The 24,285-nt window shown below is 40.1% G+C and overlaps 1 long non-coding RNA gene across 1 annotated transcript in view; it reads right to left on the bottom strand.

Annotated features, from left to right (window-relative positions):
* Positions 1-23,129, bottom strand: part of LOC117095418 — a 28,953-nt gene extending 5,824 nt beyond the window's left edge. Inside the window, exons 1-2 of the long non-coding RNA XR_004441969.1 lie at positions 22,669-23,129; positions 19,016-19,121 (exon numbers count right to left, since the gene is read on the bottom strand). This is a non-coding gene — a long non-coding RNA (uncharacterized LOC117095418). The remainder of the gene's footprint in view (positions 1-19,015; positions 19,122-22,668) is intronic.
* Positions 23,130-24,285: the final 1,156 nt, after the last annotated feature.

The raw sequence follows: 24,285 nt of genomic DNA, 5'->3' as shown, positions 1-24,285 counted from the left end.
CCAAGATCACAAGCATGGCCTGCGCCTGTGATCACCAGTACAGCACCTCGCTCTGTGCAGAGGCTGCAGATCTTTTCAAAGTGCTGCTGCTGCTGCTGAAGATGACGGGACGCTGCTGGTGGTGGGTATGGTGGGAATGTAGCATCTTCGATCCAATTCCATTCCTATTTCACTCTTTGGGTTCATCTGAAGAATGAAATAATGAAATTTCCATGACTATTTTCATATTGGGTCTGCAGGAATCTGAGAACGGAATAGGATAGACATGCATGCTGCCTTCTCTTCTTGCATAAATCACAGCTTCTGGCTTATCCATTCTGAGCATATGTTTGGTAACAGTTATGAGTTGAACATATGTTGTTTTAGGAGATTATTTAAATCTTACTCTAAATCCAAAAGAATCTTGTCTGAATATAAAGAGGCCTACAAAGCACTCTGAGTAACCAGAAGTGGTGTCATGAATTCTATCCCAATTGTATGGAACCATGTTCAGGCCTTCCGAATGTAATGCTTGTCACTTTTGTTGGTCCAGGGCCTTTAGGAGAAGGTATTTTACTGATGGGGTTGGCTATTACTTTTAATTATTAGTAATTAGAATTAATTAGAATATTTGTTTCATTATAATCCAAATGTATAGCTGTTAGGAACAGATAAAGATGTTCTAGAGGTGTTGACTGGGCCCAGGAATCATACAGCAGCTCTTTTTTTAGTGCTTATCATGGATCAGGCACTCTCCTGGGCACAGGGTTGTAAAGATAGATACCTAACAGCTTACTGGGATGCAATAGAGTTCTCCTACTTTGGGAACAAATGTATCTTTATAAAAATGAAAATTATCCTCAGGCAAATGAGTTTTCTGGCATGTTGTATTGATTGGTTTTTAGCTTCTCTTTAAATACTATAGCTTTTTCTTTTTCATTTTCCTCTTCTCATTTAAATCCAAGGAGCATATTCCATGCTGGCTTGTGCAGTCCTCCATCTCCAAAACCCCTCACAGTGCTTGCCACACACGCACCCTGCAGTTCCCGCTTTCCAGTCCTCCCTCCCACGTCCAGACAAAATCTTCGTCTGTGCACTCCCTCCCCACACGAGCAGTGGAAGAGGCCTTTCATCTCCTGTCCACAGCTCATTCTATCACCCTGAATGTACCCCATCCTGTCCTGTCTCCTCTGTGGCTTTTCTTCATCAGTTTTCTCCTCTCTCTCTTATAACTTCAACCTTTCCTGCTCCTTCTTCAAAAAAAAAAAAAAAATTGACTCTCTTTTTCTAAATGGAATTTTTGGATCTCTTTAATGCTCCCTCTAGCTACTGACCTATTTCTTTTCTTTGTCCTTTCTCCTCAAAATTTCACAAAACAGTTGTCTTAAACTCACTGCCCTTGCTTCCTAATCTTCCATTCACTCCTCAACCCATTGCAGTTTGGCTTCTACCTCCCTGAATTTGCTGCAACTGACTTCTGTCCATGGGGATGCTTCTACTTAGAGTGCAGTTTCTCTTAAGGCCTCCACCACAAAACTTTCTCTCAACCTCCCAGTTGGGTTGGGTGCGCCTCTGTGGCCTCCATGGGCATATCTTTTTCAGGGTGATTACTACTCCAGTCCTTTCATGAAACTCTAAGACTTTTAAAAGCATCTTTGTTTGTCTAACCCCTAGGCAAGTGTCTAATGAGGTAAACATTCAGTACATGTTTGTTTATTGAATGAATCAATAAATGGAATGAATGGAAGACTCCCAAATCTACATCTATAGCCCAGTTATTTTGCACATGCTCTTGAAACATACAGACAACCATGTATCAAATATGTTTTATCAAAATCTCAAACTCAAGATAGACAGCACTGAAAGCATCATCTTCTCCTGAAAACTGATTTGACTACTCATGTTAATAGTGCCATCATCAATTTCATCAGCCAAGAAAAAAAATCAGAGTCTTAGACTCTTCTCTTTCTCCCACCCACTTACTTAAATCGTTCACTAACTCACACCAGTTTATCCTTCTAAATCGATTTCAAAACCATCCTCTCTTCTATTCTTACTGCCATTGCCTTAACTTAAAGATACATCATCTCACACCTGAACAATTTTAATAGCTTCCTAACAGGTCACTAAGCAGCCATTATCTTCCCTTCCAATTCATTATCCACACTTCCTTGTCAATTCTGATTTAAAACTCAAATTTGACTCTTTTATTCAAAAACTATTTACTGAGTACCTGTGTAACTCTGGATACTTTTTAAGGCACTAAGGATACAGAAGTAACCCAAACCAACCAAGCCTTTGTCCTCAAGGAGTTTATCCCTACTGAGATATAATCATATTTCTGCCCTCTAAATTAGCTTTCACCAGACAATTGACTGCATAAGAAAATAAAGAAATCTCAACACGATACACAAGGTCTGTCACCATCCAGCTAGGTAGTTCTCAACTTATGGTGTGCATTTGAATCACTTAGGTTCTTGTTAAAAATGTATCTTTATGATTTCCTTCTTAAGAGGGTCTGTCAGCCAGGGGTGGAGTCTCTGCATTTTTAATTAGACTCCCAAATGATTCTGATACAGGCAGCTCATGAGTCACACCTTGAGAAACACTTCTCTATTTTATCTACCTTTTCAACCTCTCCTCCTGCCACTTCTGTCTGTTCATCGTATGTTTCAATAGTATCAAACTATTTTAGCTTCCTCACCACAGTGTGATATTTTTTTACCTCTCTGCACCCACTTATGCTGGTTGTATTAGGCTAATTCACACCAGCTGCTGTAACAACAACAACAACAACAACAAAATCACAGTGACTTAAGTTGATGGAGATTATTTCTCATTATCCAGTGTGGGTATTCCTGAATATATTTTCTAGCTGGCCTTCCTTGAAGTGGTTGCTCTGGGATCTAGGCTCTTTCTATCTTGTTCGGTTGTATTAGTCCATTCTCACACTGCTATAAAAAATACCTGAGACTGGGTAATTTGTAAAGGAAAGAGGTTTAATTGACTTCCAGTTCCACATGGCTGGGAGGCCTCAGAAAACTTACAATCATGGTGGAAGGCAAAGGGGAAGCAAGCTTGGACCTTCTCACATGGTGGCAGGAGAGAGAATAGTGACGAAGAACTTTCAAACTCTTATAAAACCATCAGATCTTGTGAGAAGTCACTATCATGAGAACAGCATGGGGGAACTGCCCCCATAATCCAATCACTTCCCACCAGGTTTCTCCCTCGACACCTGGAAATTACGATTCAGGATGAAATCTGGGTGGGAACACAAAGCTTAACGGTATCACTTGCCAATGCCTGGACTCCAAGGTGCCCATATGATGGGAAAAGAATATGGGGAAGGAAGGTCCACGGGGTACTTAACGATCACAAACTGGAAGGGACACACATTACCTCTGTTCACATGTCATTGGCCAGAACAAGTCACATGGTCTCAACTGCAAGGAGGCTGGGAAATGTGGTCCTGGCTGGGAAGCTTCTTCCCAACAAAACTCCACCCACAAACGTGTAGTGATCAGAAAGATATCCCTGCTACCATCTGCCCCTGTGGTCACTAAACATCCATATGTTCCCTTATTCCCACACACAATACAATTCAATTCCCTCCCAACAAAGTTCTGACCCAAAGTATCCAGTCAGTGTATCTAGCTCAAAGCCCACAATTTCTGAGTGATGGGTAGTCTCTCCATGAGTTGTGAATATTCCCTCTCTTGGCTTAGCAACTTGTATACTAAACGGACAAGTTCTCCTTCCCACCCCACATCCAATATTTAGTGATAGAGCACAGATGGAATAACCTCAGGACAAGATCCTGAAAAGGAAGGATGCCAGACACAACTCAGTTACTGGTCCTTAGCAGTTATGGAATGGCAAGCATTTCGAAGGCCCCCTACCTTGACAATGAGTGAATTTTCTTATTTGGGTCCTGATAATGCTCTCTGGGGGTAGCTCCCTAGTTTGTTTTCCTTCTTTGCCCCTGGCTGTGTCCTTGGAGAGATTTTTCTTCCTTTTGCATGTCTTTCTTGGCCACCTCTGAAGAGGCTGTTGGAGAGCATGCCCTCCCTGGGGAATGCATAACGTTTTCATCCTTCTTCCTGCTTACAAACTAGAGGACCCAGAGGGTATTGTACCATTGAAATAGTCAAAGCTTTTGTTTAGCAATGAAATTTCTTTGAAACTTGGTAGTCTTCTGATTGATTTTCTTCTAGTCAATTTCAGATGCATGTGAGTACACTAGAGGATTAGACTAACACTCAATACTGATTTATTTCATTGCATTTTCTCCTCCATGCCTCTTTCTATTTCAACCTAATGGTGAAACTTAGCCACATTAAGACTGTTTGAAACTATAGATGGAATAGGTAGTATCTTAATATAATCTTTGCATTGAGTCACTTTAATCAACTGAAAGAGGTTTTACATGTCACTCAGAACTCTTTCAATTTTTAAAATTCTAATTTCTTAGCTTTGGCATCTTGAAATAGTCAAATTTTCAAACATGTGAAGTCTCATATATTGCTCTCTCTCTATCATTTCATTTTTGCTTGCAGGTCAGACAATTCCAAATCAACCAACACAACCCACTAATGCTGTTTTTCAACCTCTTCTCTTAGAGCTGTAGACTAAGTAGTAATACCTGCCTCCTAGTTCACCATATGAAAAAGTTTAACCAGATGTTTCGTTTCTATATTACATGAACTACCATTTTTCCAATCTCTGATATCAATTTTCTTGCTACCCAAGAGCCAAGCTCATGTCACGTTACTCAATTTTATTCTTTAATAAATATAAAACTTCAATCACCCTAGTCTTCACTAGCCTGAAGATCCCAGTCAGAGCCATTGATGATGTCTCTAATACCACTGGATCGTGTTCACAATCATTCATGGAGAATCTGTAGAGCCCTAGAAGGCCTTAATCGTACCTTGAAGTTACAGTGAATTGCTAAGCAGGTTTACTTTGCACCATACTGCTTCTGCTCTTCTGTCAATATCCTCTGGGCACTACATGTTGACCTAGCTTCCACTGTTTCCTGCTAGGCATCTGCTGGGTATTTCCATGTCTACTGGGAATCTGCCATCTCCTGCTGAACATCTCAGTCTCTACGAGTGCTCTTCTAGCTGCCCTTTTCATAATGAACGAAATTTCTCGATGCCAAAGGGGTGCCGTGTTTTGCAGAGATTTTTTTTCCTCTGTTCGGTGTCACTATTTGATGTCATTCATAGTGCTTATGCACCATGCTTCAAAACTCATATACTTTGGTCCCACAACCTACTTCTGTAGCACTCTCTCTTCACGAAGCTTAGACCATACAATCAGGCCAAGTCTTAGCCCAGACGCCACTTCCTATGTGTGCTGACTTTCTCTAGGTACAGTCACAAAACTTTCTCCTGCTTATCCTTTTCTCCTGGCTAAATCAGCTTATTCAGCTGACCTCTGAGGATCCCTTGGCTCTCACCCTTAGGCATTTTTCCAATCTTAGTGTACATTTTCCTATGATCCCTCCTACAAATACATTGTGTCATTTGAGTAAATAAATGTTCTATTTTCCTAGATTATCCCTTCCATCTTGTTTAACCAAAAACTCCCATTCAGTCTTCCAAACTCTACTTCAAGGATGTCTTTCTTGGTAAATCATCTAAACCATCTCTACCCCTCACCTGAGAATCTCATTTTCTGTTGTGTGTGTGCAAACTCAGAATATAGCTTATGAGACTGAATAGTGAATATTAGCTCATGTTAGTAAGATCCTTATGTGTATTCTGTGTCTGCCATGTAGAAGGTATTTGGTCAATGTTAACTGAGTTTAATTTCACCAAATTCCCTTTGTTAGAACACATTTTGTCTTCACATGTTATGCAGCCTTTTCCACCTGGTCCCCCCCCCCCCCCCCCACTGTGTCATATCCATGTGGATTAACTGTCTGCCTCAGCCAACTCATGAAGGGCTGTGAAGTGGATGGAACACCCATGAAGCACTATGTGATTCTGAGCATCATTTAGCACATAAAGATGTGCCTCCCCCATCGCCATTGCTTGTTATCTGAGTAGCTGGCTATCCTTGATGTATTAACGTTTTATCTGCTTCCAGTATTTCAAAAGCTTAAGAAGATCAGCTTACAGAGCTGCATGTGGCAGAGAACGACATTTTGTCTTACAACATTATTTGAGTTGTGACACAAGGCTCCTTGACCTAATTCATGAGAAAACATGATACCATTTTGATCTGAAACTGCTCTGGAAAGTAATTGTCCTCTGAAACACATCTCAGACAATGTGGGTACCAACTTAATTTTTCTCCTTCACTACTGTTATTTATGAGGTAGAGGCAAGGAGAAGAGAGATGTTTTTAGATGAAAGGTGAAATATTCTATTGTAGAGAATGTTTTATGAGGAAGTAAAAGAGATATATAATTTCTGACTCTGGGTTTGCATAGGCTCCAGATATCTTTTAAGTTACCATCTCAACACATTATTTAAGGCTCTGTTCTCTGGGATTTTGAAATCCTAGTTTATTTTTTGATATAAAGTCATACTATTCACAGGGTAAATTCTCCCCTAACAAGCGCCAAGCGAAGGGCATTGTTTTTCCACGTGTCTTCAAGGTTAAAAGGTTTCATTTACTCAGAATGTATGTAATAAATATAGCATCGTAAAATATACTTTCAGTGACACGTGGCTCATCATGTGTTATTTTCCACTAATTTATTTAACAATAGTATCCTTCTCTGCTATTGTTTGGATCCTGAAGTTAGAACCGTGAGTGAAATGAGAGATTTAAAAACAACTCTGATGCCTTACATGAAGGAAGTGTTTTTAGGAAGTTCTCCGAATAGAACTGGTTCCTGCAATTAATTCTCATGGGTCCTGGCTCCAATCCGTGCCCCAAACCCAACATTGCACAGATAAAATGATTGCTGTGGGGACAGTGGCATGAGAATGTGTCATTCAGGCATTTGAGAGGTTCTGTGACTGAAGAAGGTCCTTTTCTCACTGCCTCTCTTCCTAAGTAAGGTAAGTCCTAAAGTGACCATGAAGGGAGCAGAGGGTGTGATCTGGCACATGCTGGAAAGGATGTGTGATGGAAGACAAAGGCAGAAGCACAGGCCAGAGAGTTTTGAACAGTCTGTTGAGCACAGAATGAAGGGAAGTCGTGGGGCATGGAGAAGGGAGGGGGAAGTTGGGAGTAGGAGAAATGACAGAAGAGGGCTTTAGATTCTAAGGTCACATGTTCTGTAGAACCCCAGTGGGAAACATCAGATGTCAGGCATGATCTTGAAATCCCAGGAGTGGCCCTATAAGAGACACTGCTCTACCCCATTCCTCAAGGCTGCACAGGTGCCAAGGAAGGCCTGGATGCCTCCCCTTCACTTGAATGCTCAGACCCCAGAACACTTATTGAGGGAGGAACCCAGTGGGAAGTGGTTGAATCATGGAGGCAGGTCTTTCCCATGCTGTTCTTGTGATAGTGAATGAGTCTCATGAGATCTAATGGTTTTGCAAATGGGAATTGCCCTGCACAAGCTCTCTGCCTGCCACCATGGACATAAGATGTGACTTGCTCCTCCTCCTTGCCTTCTGCCATGATTTTGAGATCTCCACAGCCATGTGGAACTGTAAGTCCATTACACCTCTTTCTTTTGTAAATTGTCATGTCTCTGATATGTCTTTATTAACAGCATGAAAACAGACTAATACACGATCCAATGAAGGAAGAAGGCCATGGCCCTTTCAGTGTCCAGCGTTCCAAGCATAGGGGTGGTGGGGGCTGCCTCCAGGCAGGAGTGTTAAAGCTTCCTTCCCTTTAAAAGGCCGGGGTTTCTCAACTTGACTCTACTGATGATTTGAGCTGAATAATCCTTTGTTGGAAAGGGGGTTGTCCTGTGCTTTGCTTTATAGGACATTTAGCAGCATCCCTGGCTTCTACCTACTGCATGCCCCTAGAAATAGCCCTTTCCTCAGTGTGACAACAAAAATGTCCCCAGACATTTCCAAGTGTCCCCGAGGGGCAAAAATGCCCCCAGTTGAGAACCACTGCTCCTGGCCAATGTGGAGGCAAAATTTACACATCCCTAAGCTGTAGCTTCACTCAGAACATTCTAGAATTTTCGCTAGTATCTTGACCTGTTTTTCTAGATCTCAATCTCTCAGCCTCTCCAAACAACAAACCTCATCTGAATGATTATTCTTGTACAGCATGAGGCTTTTGCTGCTGGCTGAGTCCACCACTTCGAATCCCATTAACAGGACTTTTTTTTTTTATTTTTGTAAGTTGGAAACTCTTTGAGTGTTGTGCATAGAGCAGGAAGGTATAGGGTATTTGAGAAGACTTGGTGTAAGGAGTTCCACTGGAAAGCATACAGATTTTGAGTCCCAGCAATCTGATTTTGAATTATCTTTCTGCCATGTAATATCTGTGTGACCGTCAACACTTATTTAATCTCTGTGGACCTGTGTTAGTGTTGGTAAATTGTGAATTAAAAAGATAATTCTCACTCCATCTCAATGAGATGTTGCGAGGGGAGTATTATTATATGTACAGGGATTTACACATAGCAGATACTCAGTGGACAAATAGCAGTGATGAGTAGAGTCATATTACTGAGCGAAAAGATGTATTGGGGGTAGTATTTGAGATTGATAAAAGCCCAGAGAGACTGCAGACAAGAGCCAAGGAGGAAAAGATTATAGCTATATATCTGCTCCAGGTTTCATAAAAATATTGTAAGTCCAACTGCTTATTAGTATCTTGTGTTCGTATGTGCAAGAGGCGACATATGAAGAAACACAAGACCTGGCCATGCTGTCCAGAAGCAGCAGAAAACCGAGTGGATATGTGCAGTAAGTGGGGCAGGTATTATGTATGTGGGGTTTTTGAGAATGAGATTTGAGTTCTCCCTTTGACTTGTTTAAAATAAGCACAGAAGGATCTGGAAAGACACACTTCTCTACCCTTTCTGTTTCCCCTGAGGGAGGACAAAAGCTGAGAAGCACTTGTGAAGATCACAACCCAGGGGCACAGACTGACTAAAAGATTGTGAGCATGAATCTAACCCTGCATCATTCAGACTGACCTGCAGTCATCTGTATGTGCTGCTCCATAGTGCCTGAGGCTGGCCTGGTTCTTGCACCCATAAGCCTTGACTGTCCTGCAGCTGAGTAAAGGCCCTGGCGCCTACCCTCAGGTACAGCTCTGACAGATGGCATAGAGATGAATAGATAAACAGATCAAATAAAGCAATCATCAGGCTGCTGTCATTACTGGATTCTTTATTTTATTGATTGATTTCCATGGAACAGTCCTGCTCTCTAATATAGTGTGTTTATCTGAATATCCCAGCTGACAGAGATAATCATGGACCTCATAAACCAAGAGGAGGCACATTTATGCTTTTAACTATAACAGATATTCAGCTATTTGTTCTGGCTTGCATTTATTCTTTATGAGCTTATCTTTCCCCTTCCCTTCATGGTAAGTTAAAGACAACTCTCAAGTATTTATCATCCTCTATGGCCATTATTAATAATAACCAGCATCATAACAATGACCATTTGTTGAGCTCCTTTTATATGCTAGCATAGTAGCAAGACACATTCCCCTCACCCCCACCCCAGCTACTACACACATATTGCAAGTAGTTTTATTCCCATTGTTCAGAATGAAGAACTGAGGTTCCTAGACATCAGGCAATTTGCCCACCAAGAAAGTAGCTGAATTCGAATTCAAACTTTGGCTTTTCTGATTATAAATTGAGGCCCTCTTAAGTGTTCTCGGATTTAGGCTCCTGAAACCATCTGCAGAGTTTCAGACCACTGTGGATGTTATCAGTGTTTTTTCTTGCCAATGAGGGAAATATTTTGGCAAAAAAAAAAAAAAAAAAAAAAAAAAAAAAAAAAAAAATACCTGCAGCATAGAAATAGGAATTTATTTTGTAGCAAATAAACATAGTGGTGGGTTTAGCTACTCAAATGAGAACACATAACCTTACATTCATGCCTGTCATACCACCCATCATGTTGCATTTTATTTTCTACATTTGAGCCTCTCAATCCTCTACTTGTCTGTGAACTTTTCTAGGACATTCATCCTGCCTCACTCGTTGCTGGCGAGTAAGGTGCTTCTGCTATTTCTCATATATCTCATGTTTCCATGTTTCTCATGTGTCCTTACAGAGATAGTCTATGCATATATAAGGAAATGTGTGCAGGGGTGTATATGTATATGTTTATATAGATGCAGTTTAAATTATCCATTCTGAGAATTGTATGTGCAATGTACTATCATATGTTAAACATGTATACATATATACTTTAGATCATTTCTTATGCCAAAATATCTAATAGTTACTAAAAATTACATTGTATTATTTGATACAATGTCATAAAACTAACCATATAATCTCTACTTTGGCTGGACTGGATATAAAGTCATATGCAGTGGGATTACTGAATGCCTTCCTGGAGACCCAAAATGACTGTTGCAGCTGACAAATATGCCTTCACAGGATAAGTCCAAATATGACTATCCCATGATGCTGCTGATACAGACAGAGAAATTTAGGTGGCCTTAGGCAGCCTCTGATCTCTGGGTAATAAGTCTTTTGTAATGCCTTTGCTACTGAAAGAACTACTGAACCAATTTGGAAGACACAGAAAAGCTATGGCAGAATGTTTACCTCCTTAGCAAGTGTCAGCCTTGCTGAAAGGTTTAACTTTCATGAATGGAAACATAATAAATAAAAATATAGAGAGAAGTTTTATTTACAAAGTCCATATTAAGGCTTTTGTAAAAAAGAAACATATTTCTCATGTTTTATCTTGGCTTACAACAGTGCCCTAAAGTATGAAGATGTTTCTAAAGTAGTTTGTTCTAAAACGTTTTTCTATTGGAATCCTGAGGGCCAGGTTCACAAAGAGAATAAAATAAAAGGAAACTCAGTCAAGAAAAATAGGAAAAGAGTGATTTTATTTTTCTTTTTGTTAGGCCCCCTAACTGCATAAGGGATCTCACCAAACACTCTCTCCAGATTGTCCCTAACTATGAGTCTGTTTTTGGTGAAAAGTCAATGTCATGCCCTGCCTCTGATCCGGATTCTGGAAGAACCTGCTGTTCATCAGTTCCCTTGGGAGAGTCCAAGGATCTGTCTCCATGGGGTGGTGAAGATCTGCATCTTGGCCATATTATAGCAGAATTGCCCATATTATCTACTTGATTTTTTTCCCTCTTTATACTGCGGTTGAGCCATTTTTATTTGTAGTCTCTCCTTCTATAGTAGGAGGTCTGATCTTGCAGTGTTATGGGAAAGAAAATGGCTCTAGCTCACCTTTGTCTCTAGAGCAGTATGGTAACCTGGGGCAACGACAGAGCATGGCACTCTGCCTAGCTATTTCATTAGTGTTTCCTCCCTCAGAGGCAGGAGAGATTTCCACAAAAACCATCCCGATGAGCCCCTTTTCTTTTTTTCCACATAAGGGAATTTGGTAGCTTGGTGCTAGGTGAAGCCTGAAGAAAGCAATTACATTTGGTCAGAGGGAAAGGAAGGTATTAACCAACATAATGGAGCCAGATGAACCTTAAACCAGATTGGACTAATGGCTGATAGGTACTATCTGAGGAGGGAGGACTAGGAGAGAGGAGGCACTTGATACATACTAGTTTTCTTCCTTGCCCTTTCCCTATGCATCAACTTCCTTCTTGCTACTTACATTTCTCTTGGATAGCTTCAGTGAAGTCTCCTGTGTATAGATATTTCCCCTTAAACCAGACACCAGTTTTGTTCCATGAGAGAAACTGAGTCTATGGAGCTCAATCTAAAGCAGCTCTCTCCAGGGGATTGAATTGCCCTCTGAAGAAGAGGATGCAGAAGGATGCAGCTGTGTAAGTAGGAGGAAGAAAGAACCAGAGAAATGAGGCAGTTTGTGTTTAATGTGACTTCATTTGTGTGTCCTGTTGGGTGAGTTGTGGTAAAGTCAGAACAAGCAATCCATAGCAAATTCTGCAGCGTTTTGTTCCCTATCCAAGTGCTCTTGAATAAAGACATAAAATTAAACATCTGTGGAATATGATGTTATACCGAGAGCATGCCCATTGAAAATCAGTAGGAAGTAAACATATAAACTCTACTCTGATATATAACATTAATTGCATGTGCATAATATACTCCCTATTCCAAGCATTCCACATAACTTAGCTCCTCAATCCTCCCAACAACCCGATAAGATAGTACTGTTATGCTTTACTTTACGTATGAGGAAATGGAGGTTTAGAGATATGAAGTGACTTTTCCAAGGCAACATAATCAGTAATGTGTAGATCTGGAATGTGAATGCAACTGGGTCTGCTCCAAAGACTCTAATTTTTTAATGTTTAATTTTTATTTTTAAAATTTTATTTTTAATTGACTACAAATAAAATTGCCATATAGATATAGCAATCCCACTTCTGTATATATATAATATATATAGAAAAGAATATATATAGAAAAAATATATAATTTATATATAAAATCTATATTATATAATATATATAAAAAGAAATATATATATATATATATATATAATTGACATCAGTATCCTGAAAAGACATATGCCCTGTCATGTTCATTGCAGTATTATTCACAATATCCAACATATGGAATCAACCTAAGTGTCCATCAGTTGATGAATGTATTTCAAAATGTGGTATATATACACAGTAGAATACTATTCAGCCTTAAAAAAGGAAAGGAATTCTGTTATTTGCAACAACCTGAGTAAACCTAGAGGGTATTATGCTAAGTAAAATAAGCCAGGCACACAAATACTATGTTTTTAGCCACTAGGCTAAGTTGCCTCCTCTGTTATTTAAATAAATTGCATAATTCCCTAAACTGAATTGGAAATCATACACTAATTGCACATTCTCCAGGCAGTAGCACTGTTGGAGAATATTCAACATTCTTCACTCTCTCATTGCACTTGATAGGCGTACACTATGCAGTGAAAATAACCGTAGATCCTATAATTTTTGCTTCTGTATCTAAGAGAAGTGCAGAGAGTGACAGATGTTTTCTCTCTCTTTTTTTTCTTTTTTATTATACTTTAAGTTCTAGGGTACATGTACACAATGTGCAGGTTTGTTACATATGTATACATGTGCCATGTTGGTGTGCTGCTGCCATTAACTCGTCATTTGCATTAGGTATATCTCCTAATGCTATCCCTCCCTGCTCCCCCCACCCCACAGCAGGCCCCGGTGTGTGATGTTCCCCTTCCTGTGTCCAAGTGTTCTCATAGTTCAATTCCCACCTATGAGTGAGAGCATGTGGTGTTTGGTTTTCTGTTCTTGTGATAGTTTGCTGAGAATGATGGTTTCCAGCTGCATCCATGTCCCTACAAAGGACACGAACTCATCCTTTTTTATGGCTGCATAGTATTCCATGGTGTATATGTGCCACATTTTCTTAATCCAGTCTGTCACTGATGGACATTTGGGTTGATTCCAAATCTTTGCTATTGTGAATAGTGCCGCAATAAACATACCTGTGCATGTGTCTTTATAGCAGCGTAATTTATAATCCTTTGGGTATACACTCATTAATGGGATGGCTGGGTCAAATGGTATTTCTAGTTCTAGATCCTTGAGGAGTTGCCACACTGTCTTCCACAATGATTGAACTAGTTTACAGTCCCACCAAAGTGTAAAAGTGTTCCTATTTCTCCACATCCTCTCCAGCACCTGTTGTTTCCTGATGTTTTAATGATTGCCATTCTAACTGGTGTGAGGTGGTATCTCATTGTGGTTTTGATTTGCATTTCTCTGATGGCTAGTGATGATTAGCATTTTTTCATGTGTCTGTTGTCTGCATAAATGTCTTCTTTTGAGAAGTGTCTGTTCATATCCTTTGCCTACTTTTTGATGGGGTTGTTTGTTTTTTTCTTGTAAATTTGTTTGAGTTCTTTGTAGGTTCTGGATATTAGCCCTTTGTCAGATGAGTGGATTGCAAAAATTTTCTCCCATTCTGTAGGTTGCCGGTTCACTCTGATGGTAGTTTCTTTTGCTGTGCAGAAACTCTGTAGTTTAATTAGATCCCATTTGTCAATTTTGGCTTTTGTTGCCATTGCTTTTGGTGTTTTAGACATGAAGTCCTTGCCCATGCCTATGTCCTGAATGGTATTGCCTAGGTTTTCCTCTCTGGTTTTTATGCTTTTAGGACTAACATTTAAGTTTCTAATCCATCTTGAATCAACTTTTGTATAAGATGTAAGGAAGGGATCCAGTTTCAGCTTTCTACTTGTGGCTAGCCAATTTTCCCAGCACCATTTATTAAATAGAGAATCCTTTCCCCATTTCTTGTTTTTGTCAGGTTTGTCAAAGATCAGATGGTTGTAGGTGTGGTATTATTTCTGAGGGTTCTGTTCTGTTCCATTGGTCTATATCTCTGTTTTGGTACCCGTACCATACTGTTTTGGTTACTGTAGCCTTGTAGTATAGTTTGAAGTCAGGTAGCATGATGCCTCTAGCTTTGTTCTTTTGGCTTAGGACTGTCTTGGCAATGCGGGCTCTTTTTTGGTTCCATGTGAACTTTAAAGTAGTTTTTTCCAATTCTGTGAAGAAAGTCATTGGTAGTTTAATGGGGATGGCATTGAATCTATAAATGACCTTGGGCAGTATGGCCGTTTTCACAATATTGATTCTTCCTATCCGTGAGCATGGAATGTTCTTCCATTTGTTTGTGTCCTCTTTTATTTCATTGAGCAGTGGTTTGTAGTTCTCCTTTAAGAGGTCTGTCACATCCCTTGTAAATTGAATTCCTAGGTATTTTATTCTCTTTGAAGTAATTGTGAATGGGAGTTTACTCATGATTTGGCCCTCTGTCTGTCATTGGTGTATAAGAATGCTAGTGACTTTTGCACATTGATTTTGTATCCTGAGACTTTGCTGAAGTTGCTTATCAGCTTAAGGAGATTTTGGGCTGAGACGATGGGGTTTTCTAAATATACAATCATGTCATCTGCAAACAGGGACAATTTGACTTCCTGTTTTCATAATTGAATACCCTTTATTTCTTTCTTTTGCCTGATTGCCCTGGCCAGAACTTCCAACACTATGTTGAATAGGAGTGGTGAGAGAGGGCATCCCTGTCTTGTGCCAGTTTTCAAGGGGAATGCTTCCAGTTTTTTTCCCATTCAGTATGATACTGGCTGTGGGTTTGTCATAAATAACTCTTATTATTTTGAAATATGTTTCATCAATACCAAATTTATTGAGAGTTTTTGTCATGAAGGGCTGTTGAATTTTGTCAAAGGCATTTTCTGCATCTATTGAGATAATCATGTGGTTTTTGTCTTTGGTTCTGTTTATATGCTGGATTACGTTTATTGATTTCCATATGTTGAACCAGTGTTGCATCCCAGGGATGAAGCCCACTTGATTATGGTGGATAAGCTTTTTGATGTGCTGCTGGATTCAGTTTGCCAGTATTTTATTGAGGATTTTTGCATTGATGTTCATCAGGGATATCAGTCTAAAATTCTCTTTTTTTGTTGTGTCTCTGCCAGGCTTTGGTATCAGGATGATGTTGGCCTCATAAAATGAGTTAGGGAGTATTGCTTTTTGTCTATTGATTGGAATAATTTCAGAAGGAATGGTACCAGCTCCTCCTTGTACCTCTGGTAGAATTCGGCTGTGAATCTGTCTGGTCCTGGACTTTTTTGGTTGGTGGGCTATTAATTATTGCCTCAATTTCAGAGCCTGTTATTGGTCTATTCAGGGATTCAACTTCTTCCTGGTTTAGTCTTGGGAGAGTGTATGTGTCCAGGAATTTATCCATTTCTTCTAGGTTTTCTAGTTTATTTGCATAGAGGTGTTTAGAGTATTCTCTGATGGTAGTTTGTATTTCTGTGGAGTCAGTGGTGATATCCCCTTTATCATTTTTTATTGCGTCTATTTGATTCTTCTCTCTTTTCTTCTTTATTAGTCTTGCTAGCGATCTATCAATTTTTTTTATCTTTTCAAAAAACCAGCTCCTGGATTCATTGATTATTTGTAGGGTTTTTTGTGTCTCTATCTCCTTCAGTTCTGCTCTGATCTTAGTTATTTCTTGCCTTCTGCTAGCTTTTGAATGTGTGTGCTCTTGCTTCTCTAGTTCTTTTAATTGTGATGTTAGGGTGTCAATTTTAGATCTTTCCAGCTTTCTCTTGTGGGCATTTAGTGCTATAAATTTCCCTCTACACACTGCTTTAAATGTGTCCCAGAGATTCCGGTTTGTTGTGTCTTTGTTCTCATTGGTTTCAAAGAACATCTTTATTTCTGCCTTCATTTCCCAGTAGTCATTCAGGAGCAGGTTGTTCAGTTTCCATGTAGTTGAGCAGTTTTGATTGAGTTTCTTAATCCTGAGTTCTAGTTTGTTTGCAGTGTGGTCTGATAAGTGAGATGTGGTGCAGAGAAGAATGTATATTCTGTTGATTTGGGGTGGAGAGTTCTGTAGATGTCTATTAGGTCTGCTTGGTGCAGAGTTGAGTTCAATTCCTGGATATTCTTGTTAACTTTCTGTCTCGTTGATCTGTCTAATGTTGACAGTGGGGTATTGAAGTCTACCATTATTACTGTGTGAGAGTCTAAGTCTCTTTGTAAGTCTCTAAGGACTTACTTTATGAATCTAGGTGCTCCTGTATTGGGTGCATATATATTTAGGATTGTTAGCTCTTCTTGTTGAATTGATCCCTTTACCATTGTGTAATGGCCTTCTTTGTCTCTTTCTGATCTTTGTTGGTTTAAAGTTTGTTTTATCAGAGACTAGGATTGCAACCCATGCCTTTTTTTGTTTTCCATTTGCTTGGTAGATCTTCTTCCATCCCTTTATTTTGAGCCTATATGTGTCTCTGTGTGTGAGATGGGTCTCCTGGATGCAGCAAATTGATGAGTCTTGACTCTTTATCCAATTTGCCAGCCTGTGTCTTTTAATTGGAGCATTTTGCCCATTTACATTTAAGGTTATTATTGTTATGTGTGAACTTGATCATGTCATTATGATGTTAGCTGGTTATTTTGCTCGTTAGTTGATGCAGTTTCTTCCTAGCATCGATGGTCTTTATATTTTGGCATGTTTTTGCAGTGGCTGGTACCAATTGTTCCTTTCCATATTTAGTGCTTCCTTCAGGAGCTCTTGTAGGGCAGGCCTGGTGGTGACAAAATCTCTCAGCATTTGCTTGTCTGTAAAGAATTTTATTTCTCCATCACTTATGAAGCTTAGTTTGGCTGGATATGAAATTCTGGGTTGAAAATTCTTTTCTTTAGGAATGTTGAATATTGGCCCCCACTCTCTTCTGGCTTGGAGAGTTTCTGACGAAAGATCCACTGTTAGTCTGATGAGTTAGTCTGATGAGCTTCCCTTTGTGGGTAACCCGACCTTTCTCTCTTAACATTTTTTCCTTCATTTCAACTTTGGTGAATCTGACAATTATGTGTCTTGGAGTTGCTCTTCTCGAGGAGTATCTTTATGGCATTCTCTGTATTTCCTGAATTTGAATGTTGGCCTGCCTTGCTAGGTTGGGGAAGTTCTCCTGGATAATATCCTGCAGATTGTTTTCCAACTTCATTCCATTCTCCCCATCACTTTCAGGCACACCAATCAGACGTAGATTTTATCTTTTCACCTAGTCCCATATTTCTTGGAGGCTTTGTTCATTTCTTTTTACTCTTTTTTCTCTAAACTTCTCTTCTCGCTTCATTTCATTCATTTGATCTTCAATCACTGATACCCTTTCTTCCAGTTGATCAAGTCAATTACTGAAGCTTGTGCATTTGTCACGTAGTTCTCATGTCATGGTTCTCATCTCTATCAGTTCATTTATGGACTTCTCTGCATTGGTTATTCTAGTTAGCCATTCATCAAACCTTTTTTCAAGGTTTTTAGTTTTCTTGTGCTGGGTTCGTAATTCCTCCTTTAGCTTGGAGAAGTTTGATTGTCTGAAGTCTTCTTCTCTCAGCTCGTCAAAGTCAGTCTCCATCCAGCTTTGTTCCGTTGCTGACGAGGAGCTGCGTTCCTTTGGAGTGGGAGAGGTACTCTGAGTTTTAGAATTTCCAGCTTTTCTGTACTGCTTTTTCCCCATCTTTGTGGTTTTATCTACTTTTGGTCTTTGATGATGGTGATGTACAGATGGGTTTTGGTGTGGATGTCCTTTCCGTTTGCCGTTTTTCCTTCTAACAATCAGGACCCTCAGCTGTAGGTCTGTTGGAGTTTGCTCAAGGTCCACTCCAGACCCTGTTTGCCTGGGTATCAGCAGCAGAGGCTGCAGAAGAGTCAATATGGCTGAACAGCAAATGTTGCTGTCTGATCGTTCCTCTGGAAACTTCATCTCAGAGGGGTACCCGGCCATGTGAGGTGTGAGGTGTCAGTCTGCCCCTAGTGGGGGATGTCTCCCAGTTAGGCTACTAGGGGGTCAGGGACTCACTTGAGCAGACAATCTGTCCGTTCTCAAATCTCAACGTCCGTGCTGGGAAAACCACTACTCTCTTCAAAGCTGTCAGACAGGGACATTTACATCTGCAGAGATTTCTGCTGCCTTTTGCTTGGCTATGCCCCCTGTCCCCTCAGGTGGAGTCTACAGAGGCAGGCAGGCCTCCTTGAGCTTCGGTGGGCTCCACCCAGTTCGAGCTTCCTGGCCGCTTTGTTTACCTACTTAAGCCTCAGCAATGGCGGGCACCCCTCCCTCAGCCTCACTGCCACCTTGCAGTTAGATCTCAGACTGCTGTGCTAGGAATGAGGGATGGTCCGTGGGCATGGGAACCCTCTGAGCCAGACGAGGGACATAATTTCCTGGTGTGCCATTTGGTAACACCCTTGGTAAAGCGCAGTATTGGTGGGAGTGACCCGATTTTCCAGGTGTTGTGTGTCACGGTTTCCCTTGGTTAGGAAAGGGAATTCCCTTCCCCCTTGTGCTTCCTGGGTGAGGTGATGCCTCACCCTGCTTCATTCTCACTTGTTGGGCTGCACCCACTGTCCTGCCCCCCTGTCCGACATGCCCCAGTGAGATGAACCCAGTACCTTAGTTGGAAATGCAGAAATCACCTGTCCTCTGTGTCACTCACTCTGGGAGCTAGAGGCTGGAGCTGTTCCTATTCAGCCATCTTGGCGTGGCGATGTTTTCTTCCTTAAAGGAAATGGATAGGGAACTATTATTGGCTGAATAGGTAGTATGGAGAGGCACTATGTTAGACACTGCTTATATTGAATGACTTCTGCTCTTTCAGGTAAATAAGTGTAACAAGTGAGTCTACTTCTATATTTCTTTTGGCTCTCCAAGTTTCCCAGCAATGAATATAAGGGAACATAAGTGCTAGATTCTGGGCTCTTGGAGTGTTTAGAGGTGTGCTGGGATATCAACTTATACTTCTATAGATTATATAATTATAATAATAGATATCATTTACTACCTACATGTATATAGGTTTATTATATTGCATATTATAGTAACATAATTCTACATATATAATATGATTCAGTATAATTATGTTAATAGACTAGTGAGGCAAATTTAAAAAGAATGGAACTGTATACTAAAGTATATGAAGAATAACTAAAAATGTCATTAATGTTCACAGAGTAGAACTCTGTTTACTTTAGGGACCAGAGTAAACAGAGAAGACTTTTGGAGTAGGTAAGACTTGAGTTTGACTTTTTGGTGTAGAAATGAGTTGTTTGAGCTCTGCCAGGCTAGCTGGCATCAGAACAACTCTCCCACCAACAATGCTAGAAAAGTGGATTTAAGAACCATTGTTTAAAGGCATTGGAGAGCTCCTAAGCAACAAGGACTTTAGGGTTCTGTGTGACAGGAAAGCTCAGAGATGCAAGCGTAACATTTCACACTGCCTCATCAACCAAGATATTAGCCAATTCTCAATAAATAGCCTACCAATCAACAACAACAACAACAAACCCCAGGCCCAGACTGATTTACAGCTGAATTCTACCAGAGGTATGAAGAGAAGCTGGTACCATTTCTTCTGAAACTATTCCAAACAATTGAAAAGGAGGGACTCCTCCCTAACTCATATTATGGAAGCCAGAATCATCCCGATACCAAAACCTGTCAGTGATACAACAAAAAAAGAAAACTTCAGGGCAATATTCCTTATGAACATTGATCCAAAAATCCTCAATAAAATACTGGCAAACTGAATTCAGCAGCACATCAAAAAGTTTATCCATCACAATCAAGTTGGCTTCATCCCTGGGATGTAAGTTTGGTTCAACATATGCAAATCAACTAATGTAATTCATCACATAAACAAAACGAAAGACAAAAACCACGTGATAAACTGATAGATGCAGAAAAGGGCCTTCAATATAATTCAACATCCCTTCATGTTAAAAACTCTTAATAAACTAGGTATTGAAGGAACATACCTCAAAATAATAAGAGCCGTTTATGACAAAGCCACAGCAAATATCATACTGAATGGGCAAAAGCTGGAAGCATATCTCTTGAAAACCGGCACAAGACAAGGATGCATTCTCCCATCACTCCTATTCAACATAGTATTAGAAGTTCTGGCCAGGGCAATCAGGCAAGTGAAAGAAATAAAGGGTACTCAAATAAGAAGAGAAGAAGTCAAATCATCTTTATTTGCAGATGACATGATCTTCTTATATCTAGAAAACCCCATCACCTCAGCCCAAAAGCTTCTTAAGCTGATAAGCAACTTGTCATCTCAGGATACAAAACCAATGTGCAAAAATCACAAGCATTCCTATACACAACAGACAAGCAGAGAGCCAAATCACAAATGTACTCCTATTTGTAATTGCTACTAAGAGAATAAAATACCTAGAAATACAGCTAACAAGGGAAGTGAAGGACCTACTCAAGGAGAACTATAGACCACTACTCAAGGAACTCAGAGAGAACACAAACAAATGGAAAAATATTCCATGCTCATGGATAGGACGAATGAATATTGTGAAAATGGCCATACTGCCCAAGTAGTTTATAGATTCAATGCTATTCCCATTAAACTACCATTGACATTCTTCACAGAATTAGAAAAAAAAAAACTTTAAAAAAATTCATATGGAACCAAAAAAGAGCCCGTATAGACAAGACAATACTAAGCAAAAAGAACAAAGCTGTAGGCATCATGCTACATGAATTCAAACTATACTATAAGGCTACAGTAACCAAAACAGCATGAACTGGTACAAAAACAGACACACAGATGAATAGAACAAAATAGAGAACTCAGAAATAAGGCTACACATCAACAACCATCTGATCTTTGACAAACCTGACAAAAACAAGCAATGGGTAAAGGATTCCCTATGCAATAAATAATGCTGGGAGAACTGCCTGTCCATATGCAGAAAATTGAAATTGGACCCCTTTCTTACACCTTATACAAAAATCAACTCAAGATGGATTAAAGACTTACATGTAATACTGAAAACTATAAAAATCCTGTAAGAAAATCTGGGCAATACTATTCAGAACATAGGCACGGGCAAAGATTTCGTGATGAAGATGCCAAAAGCAATTGCAACAAAAGTAAAAATTGACAAATAGGATCTAATTAAACTAAAGAGCTTCTGCACAGCAAAAGAAACTACTATCAGAGTGAACAGACAACCTACAGGATGGGAGAAAATGTTTGCAATCTATCCATCTGACAAAGGTCTGATATCTAGAGTCTACAAGGAACTTAAACAAATTTACGAGAAAGAAAAAAAAAAGTTATTAAAAAGTGGGTAAAGAACATGAACAGATACTTCTCAGAAGAAAACATTTATGCAGCCAACAAATGTATGAAAATAAGCTCAACATCACTGATCATTAGAGAAATGCAAATCAAAACCACAATGAGATACCATCCCATAACAATCAGAATGGCGATTATTAAAAAGTCAAGAAACAACAGATGCAGATAAGGTTGTAGAAAAATAGGAATGCTTTTACACTGTTGATGGGAAGGTAAATCAGTTCCACCACTGTGGAAAACAGTGTGGCTACTTGTCAAATGTCTAGAATCAGAAATACTATTTGACCCAGCAATCTCATTACTGGGTATATACACAAAGGAATATAAATCCTTCTGTTATAAAGATACACCCATGTGTATGTTCATTGCAGCACTATTCACAATAGCAAAGACATGGAATCAACTGAAATGCCCATCAATGATAGGCTGGATAAAGAAAATGTGGTAGTGGTACATATACACCATAGAATACTATGCAGCCATTAAAAGGAATGAGATCATGTTCTTTGCAGAGACATGAATGGAACTAGAATCTGTTATCTTCAGCAAACTAATGCAGGAACAGAAAAACAAACTCCACATGTTCTTACCTAAAAGTGGGAGCTGAACAATGAGAACACATGGACACAGGGAGGGGAACAACACACACTGCAGCCTATTGGGCAGAAAGAGGGACAGCATAAGGAAAAATAGCTAATGCATGCTGGGCTGAATATCTAGGTGATGGGTTGATAGGTGCGACAAACCACCACGGCACACATTTACCTCTTTAACAAACCTGCACATCCTGCACATGTACCCTGGAACTTAAAAAACAAACAAACAAACATTTTTAAATGCAAAATATCTGATGTTTCTCCAATTTCATTCACGAGATAACCAATTTTAGTACCTCTAAGTTTTTTTTTTTCTGATAATTCTCACCATAATGAATTGTGTGCTTACTTTAGTTTTAACTCTATAAATGTCATTGAGATATAATTTTTATACAACAAAATGCATAAATGTTAAGAGTTCAGCTTGATGAGTCTTTGACAGATCTGTATCTCCATGTAGCCGCTATCTTAATCAAGATACATCTCCCAGAGGCAAGACTTAGGACTAGCTTGCAGCTTCTGCTCAGATAGAGCAATGTGTGAAAACCATATCTTGAACTTTTGCTCCAAGAACTACCACAGGAATGTATCAGGAAAGCCGAGAGAACCCTCAGACCCTTTGAAGGAACTGGATCACAACTGCAGGCTCTCTGAGATGCTAAAAAACCGTGTCTGCTTACTTTCTCAGTGGGGAGGCTTGTGGTCTGGGGCAAGTTCTCAGCTCTGGTCACAAGCTGCCTGGAAATAGACTTGGTGCTGTTGGAGGGGCACAGTGAGAGTAAGACCAGCCTTTAGGACTGTAGGCTGCATGGGATCAGGGGTGAGGCCCGTGACTGCCAGCTTTCCCCCACTTCCCTGGTGACCTGTATGACTCAACAGAGGCAGCCATAATCCCCCTGGGAATATAACTCCATTGTACTGGGAACCACACCCCTATTCCCCACAGCAGCCGTAGCAAGCCCAGCCCAAGGAAAGGCTGAGCTCGGACACTCCTATCCCTGCCCCGACCTGGTGGTCTTTCTCTACCCACCCTGGTAGCCAAAGACAAAGGTTATAATGTCTTGGGAGCTCTATGGCCCTGCCCACTGCTGAGAAACCTGAATACTGAATCAGATGTCCCTAGGGCAAGTTTGCATCCTCCCTATAGAATCACAGTTGATGCACTATTGAAAGCACCACCTCCTGGCTGGAGGACAACCAACACAAAACCAGCCTACTAAACAAAAACACAACCAAGGACCCTCAGAGAGTCCACCTCACTCTAATGCTACCTCCATCAAAGCAGGTGCTGGTATCCACAGCTGCAAGACCTGAAGACAGATCACATCACATCACAGGACTCTTTGCAGAGACTCCCCAGTACCAGCCCAGAGCCTGGTAGCTTCACTAGGTGGCTAGACCCAGAAGAGCAAAAACAATTGCTACAGTTTGGCTCTCAGGAAGCCCCATTCCTAGGGGAAGGGGGAGAACACCACATCAAGGTAGCACTCCATGGGACAAAAGACTGAACAGCAGCAGCCCTTGAGTCCCGAATCTTCCTTCTGACATAGTCTACCCAAATGAGAAGGAACTAGAAAAACAATTTTCATAATATTACAAACCAAGGTTCTTTAACACCCCCAAAATATCATAGCAGCTCACCAGCAATGAATCCAAACCAAGACGAAATCTCTGAATTGCCAGAAAAAGAATTCAAAAGTTTGATTTTGAAAAGGTTGATTATTAAGCTAATCAAGGAGGCACCAGAGAAAGGTGAAGTCCAACTTAAAGAAATAAGAAACATGATACAGGATATGAAAGGAAAATTCTTCAGTGAAATAGCATAAATAAAAAACAATCACAACTTTTGGAAATCAAGGACATACTTAGAGAAATGCAAAATGCACTGGAAAGTCTGAGCAATAGAATCAAAGAAGGTGAAGAAAGAACTTCAGAGCTGAAGACAAGGCTTTTGACTTACCCAATC

Source organism: Trachypithecus francoisi, unplaced genomic scaffold, assembly GCF_009764315.1.
Source record: "Trachypithecus francoisi isolate TF-2019V2 unplaced genomic scaffold, Tfra_2.0 Lachesis_group13, whole genome shotgun sequence".
NCBI classification, from domain to species: Eukaryota; Metazoa; Chordata; class Mammalia; order Primates; family Cercopithecidae; genus Trachypithecus; species Trachypithecus francoisi.
Note: the sequence above shows the minus strand (reverse complement) of the source record. Positions and strands in the feature narration are given on the sequence as shown.